Raw genomic sequence first — 5837 nt, forward strand, 5'->3', positions numbered from 1 at the left:
AAGGTGAATAGACGTGGGGTCTTCCTTCATTTTTAATTTGTAGCTGTTGTTTGAATGGTAGTTTGATAAATTTGTTTGTGATCAAATATTCAATATCTCTACTCTCCATACGTAGTTACATCAGCGGTAGCAGTTCAAATTAATAACACGCAATTTACATCTCTTCAATGATTGGCTGGCAAACTCAAACTAGAGATTAATGAGATGGTCACTAATTCTGCAAGAGTTTGTTCTTGATATAAGGTATAAACAAGTAATAAAAAAGTGAGTGTTTTAGCGCAATTTTCTGACGTCATGGGATCACAACACTAACGCCGCCTTCACACTGGCAGTTGAAATCAGCTCCGATACGGCAGCGAAACGACCGTAAGTCATTCATTTCCTATGGAGATTCGCAGACCGCATGCGAATGGGTCGAACCAGGTGCGAACGAGTGCGGTGCGAAAAAAATCGTGTCCGTTGGCCATCCGGATGCGTTAAAAAAATTTAACTCTTGCGAAAGGCTACGGACGGTTTCTATCTGAAAATCCCAACGGAAGTTAGCGTTGCTATGGTACTGATAAACAAACCTGGATTCTTAACTTTTAATAAAATAAATAATGATTTTATAACGATTAGTTGTCATGTCATTTTTTTATTTTCATGATGTTTTAACGTTATTAGGGCAGTTAATACAATTAAATAATTTAATATTTAAATATACTCGCTTCCGAGGCTTCCGACCACTGATCTATATAATGATATATATATATATATATATATATATATATATATATATATATATAATGTCATTCTATATAGATCAGTGCTTCCGACGCTTTTCACCGTTGTGTACGACGTCCGCTGGGGGCGTATTCCGTATTACGGAGCTGATTTCAACTGCCAGTGTGAAGGCGGCGTAAGAGATAGTAAATCTTTTCCTGGATTTTTTTTGTGCATTCCCGAGATTAGACCTTCCTTAACATAATGCCGAAAACCCGAAGTCTCTAGGTGGTCTGGTTGAGGAGTAGATAGAAGTACAAGTTTGGTGCGCACAGACAGAACAGAAATCATGAGTTAACAATCGCAATTTTGTCCGGTGGAAAATTGCGCTAAAAAGGAGTGGACAATGTAGTAGCGGATGCTTTGTCAAGAGCTCATTGCGATGACTAACCCACTCATGTAAAACATTCGGTACGTTTTTTCTTTTTCTTTACAAACTAAGATTTTGGCAAGTTCAGTTTGTACAGTATCTACGGGTGCCCACATAGTAAAATTGGTTTGGCCCAGTAATGGGCCACACAACCCACTTTCACTTGGCCCAAATTCAGCAATGAATTACGGAACATGACTGGACCAGGTCTTGTTGCAAGAACTCGGGCCACATATGGCCCATGTCATAGCCATATCTCAGCCAAATGTACACTGTAAAATATTTCCAGACTTTCACAATATTTAACTGTGTTTTTTTACAGTAAAATACTGTTTTAATTGATTTACTGTAAACAATTGTAATTTCACAGTAATGTGGATTCGCTCACTGACTTTTTACTATCTGCTGTGATATGACAGCAAATTACTGTAAAAAAAATAGGCTGTTCAGCTGAGAACGAAGACCCCACCCAGATAGCAAGCACAGTTGGGCCAACGGCTTTTTCTGTATGGGCCAGCCTGAGCCTCGGCTGAAATCAGTTGTAATGGTGTCAGGTCCATACTCGGTGTAGCTGTGTGTACCTTCGACCCGAGTTCGTTTTGTCACAAGCGGGCCACGAAAAAACTGAAAAAAAAAAAGATTTTGGCGGTTAAATCCTGAGGATGATCCAACAGACGCGTCGCAGACCATTTCGTTTCCGAGAGGAATCATTCAGCTGAAAAAAACGGGTAAGTAATTTAATTCATTTATTGTTCTATTGTTTGATGTTTTAATTGAGATGGTTTGCGATGGTAATTAGGCCTTCGTAACATCAGAATACCCATTCGGTCGCGGAGATACGGAGTGTTGATGAAAAGGCCTAACGTTACGGTTTCATTTTAGGATGATTGTGTATTTGTTTTATTAGAAAAACTGCTGAGCTGGATCCAGTGCACTGTAATGTTGGCTAATGAAATTATATTTAGTAGTTATATTCCATTTTGTTTGCTAAAATTTAGTCAGTTATTTCGTCTTTTTCAACGAGTGATTATCGAATCATAGGAGTCGGACTATGCTTTCGGTGCATAGATTTGATTCACTAACATTTCAAAAGAGTCATTTACTTGTGAATCGAACTACTACACTGACCACCACGCTGCTGCATAACACCCGCGGAGACAACTCATTATATGTACAATCTGAAATTAAAAAAGACTTATTTTGTTGTAGCTAACACTTCTGTGGGGAGCTCCGAAACGGGAAAGCGTTATAGATAAGTGCAGCTTATTAATTCTTTGTCTTTTGCTCGACTTTTGTTATTGAATGTTACGTTAACGTCAACGTAATTTGCTTTAGAGCAGGTGCACTTTAGAGTGAAAGAAAAAATGAAAGAGTAGGCTATATATCACTGTATAATGCGATTAAAATGGTTTAACATTTTACTGCAGTGGGGATATATGATGATTATGAGCGAACATACTAACTTAATTCATGTTTATCTGATCGCACTGTTTGGAATCTGACACCAACAGTTTTTGCAGTCTTGGTTACACTTTATAATAAGGTTTTATTTGTTAATATTAGTTTTCAACATTAGTTAACAGAGTAACCATGCGTAATACTTCAAAATGTATTAATCTTAGTTCATTTTCATTTTGACATTTAAAATAAAACAGTATTTGTTAACATTAGCACTGTGAACTACAAGAACAAACATTGAACAGTTGTATTTGTATTAACTAATGTTAACAAATACTGTAACAAATGTATTGGTAATATTAGTTAACACATTAATGTTAACAAATGAGACCTTATTGTAAACTGTTACCGATATTTTGCATATACTGCTGCGTGAACTCTGACAACAACATTTATCAAACCTATGCACATAAAAAACGAATGCTTAAGATTTAATAATGACTTCACAATATGTATTCCTTTATTTAAAAGATGCAGTTCAGAGAAACCCTGACAGCTAATGCTGCTGAAATGGAGGTCGAGGGATCATGGACTGGTGGATCCAGCCGTCTAACTGGCAGTAGATCGAGGAGCAGACACAAGGTAAGTCTTCCTAGTGTTGATCAGGAGGCAGACACACTCTGGCAGTTTAAATCTATATTAAAAACACACCTCTCTAACCTAGCATAAACATAATACATTTATATCATTAAAATCCCTATAATCCTATATAATTCAAAAAGGATTGTTAGGCCGCATAAATTAGCTCAACCAGAACCGGAAACACTTCTCATAACAATGAACAATGGCATTTTTGCTAATGTTAGTCTCTCTGTCTCATTCTTATCCCGAGGTTACTGTTGTCAGCCGGATCTAGTCCGTATCCAGATCAGATGCTGGACCTGCACCCTAAGATGAACACAGTGAGCCCTGAATGTCAGAAGAGACCATGACAACTAGACGAGACCTAGAAACAAACGCCTGTCAAGACCTTGTTGACACAACAGTCATCGGCACAGTCATCGGATCAGATCCACGAGAACCAGACCAGTCCTCCACACAGACCCAACGGCCAACTCCTCTCCCACCAATTGCCAGCGTGATCTTATGAAGGTAAAAGAGTAGCAAAACTCGAGATTAGATGTGAATTTGAGAACTTGTACAATTAATATTTGTACTTGTACACTAAAATTTACACTCACATCTCCAATGTGAAAACTTGTTGAATGTTGAGATCAGCACTTGCAGAAAATAGTCACAAACATGCATTCTGAATTTTAAGCTGCAGATAGTTACAAATGTAAAAGTCATTCACAGAAATACAATGACAGACACAAACTTGTATTCTTTCATTCACATTCGCAGCACAACCTCAATTAAGCACTTCTCAAATCTGCCATTGCAATATCAAATCTTCACACATTGACTTTTGCAACTTTTTTTGCGATATACTGTATTAGATGCGTAACTAACTTTTGCATTTTCAAACTCAGTGGCAGTAAGAGAGATAGGCGCGGCAATTTGAAATGGCAGATTTGAGAAGCTGGAAGTGCCTAATTGAGTGTATACTGGGAATGTGAATGAAAGAGTACAAGTTTGTGTCTGTCATTTTATTTCTGTGAATGACATTTTAACATTTGTGACTATTTATCTGCAGTTTAAAATTCAGCTGGTCCAAAATGCATATTTAGGCTGCATCAAAATAATCCACACGATTCCAGTCGACAAATAAAAGTCTTCTGATCTGAAACGATTGATAATTTTTATAAACAAAACGATAATTATGTAGTTTTTAACTGCAAACGCTCACCTTTTCCATCGCTCTGTGATGTGCACTTGGTCACGTGTCTTGTAATCGCATTACGTTACGCTTTTGCAAGCGTGCATTGCATTTCTTTAATTAAACTATCACTTTTTGAAGTTTAATAATCCTATTTCACTCTATATCATGACTCTTGTTTTTCTGTCCATAACATTAAGACTATTTTTAAAACGCCTTATGTTAAAGGGTGCTCATTCCTGTTCCTGGATATCTGTCGCAGCAACAGGACCAGCACCTCTTACCTAAGGTATTTTGCATGTGCTGTTGTGATCAGCAAATGTGGAAAAACTTAATGGATTATTGAAAAATAATCACTGTAAAATATATTGTGAAGTTAGACTGCTTTTTCAAATTTATAAAAATAAATAGGGAATCTATCAGACTCTGAAATGTAACTTTTTTACTTGTCGTCTTAGGTGCTTCCTGGGCATCAACCTTGATACAGGATCTAAATCCAAAAAGAAGCAGGGTGGCATCGATCAGCAAGTTTGTTCTCTATTACGAAAACTTGTGGATTTTGAATGGATGGCAAAGCAGATTTTGTGCTTTTTTTCCATTTGCTCCAGTCATTGTTGCCTCTCTTCATTTTCACCTGCCATATTGCCACTGAATATTTTGGACTGCCCTTATGGTTGAGACCTTCTACCTGGCTATTGTTTTGGATTTTCCCTGTGTTTATTGGACTGATAATCTCGTTGCCTACTCCTGCCTGCTCTCACACTTAATCTGCCTCATCCTTCTGGGGTCGCTGCCAGTATAAATGAATAAACAGTTTTGTTTTTTGGGTCCTTACCCATTACCTGACCTGTGCACATTCATAAGGTAAAACACACATTCACAAGCCAACATGCATTCAACATACATACACATTCACCTTTACCAGTTCTTGTGTCATTGCATTTGGAAGAATTAGAATTAGAATCTGTGTTCTGAGAATAGTGTCAGTCAAGTTAGAGTTTGGGATGTAGTCCTAACAGCTTAATGCAACATGTTTGTTGTGATATTATTGTATCAATTGTAAAAAATAAAACAATTGAGGAAAGCATTGTTTAATCTTGTTTTTTTTTATTACTACTTTTCTGTGATCACATTGCATTGCTGTATTTAATTGTAACTTTACAGTTAATTACTGGCTACTAATTGCATTACTTTTACAGCCGAAACACAATAAATCACTGTGAAATTACAGTAATAATGTGATATAATTAACTGTGAAATCACTGTACACAAGTGTAATTTTACTATAATTTACATTAAATTTCTTACTGTAAATTACTGTGAAAGTAATGCAATTAGTAGCCAGTAATTTACTGTAAAATCACAGCAGAATTTTTTACAGTGTATGACTATAGCTGGCCCTATTCTGGTCCTTTGTTGGACCAAACATTTGATTCTACATATCAGCCTCAATAAAACCTTGATCTAGCCACTTTATACACACCCTTG

At 36.7% G+C, this 5837-nt stretch overlaps 1 long non-coding RNA gene across 1 annotated transcript; it reads left to right on the plus strand.

Moving 5' to 3' along the window:
- Nucleotides 1-1584: 1584 nt before the first annotated feature.
- On the plus strand, nucleotides 1585-5439 carry LOC308686266. The gene is made up of 5 exons (XR_014029556.1): nucleotides 1585-1860; nucleotides 3062-3172; nucleotides 3423-3682; nucleotides 4578-4638; nucleotides 4808-5439. It is a non-coding gene; the product is annotated as an uncharacterized lncRNA (long non-coding RNA).
- Nucleotides 5440-5837: the final 398 nt, after the last annotated feature.

The sequence above is a fragment of the Scardinius erythrophthalmus genome (assembly GCF_964197995.2).
Source record: "Scardinius erythrophthalmus genome assembly, contig: HAP1_SCAFFOLD_73, whole genome shotgun sequence".
Taxonomy (NCBI): domain Eukaryota; kingdom Metazoa; phylum Chordata; class Actinopteri; order Cypriniformes; family Leuciscidae; genus Scardinius; species Scardinius erythrophthalmus.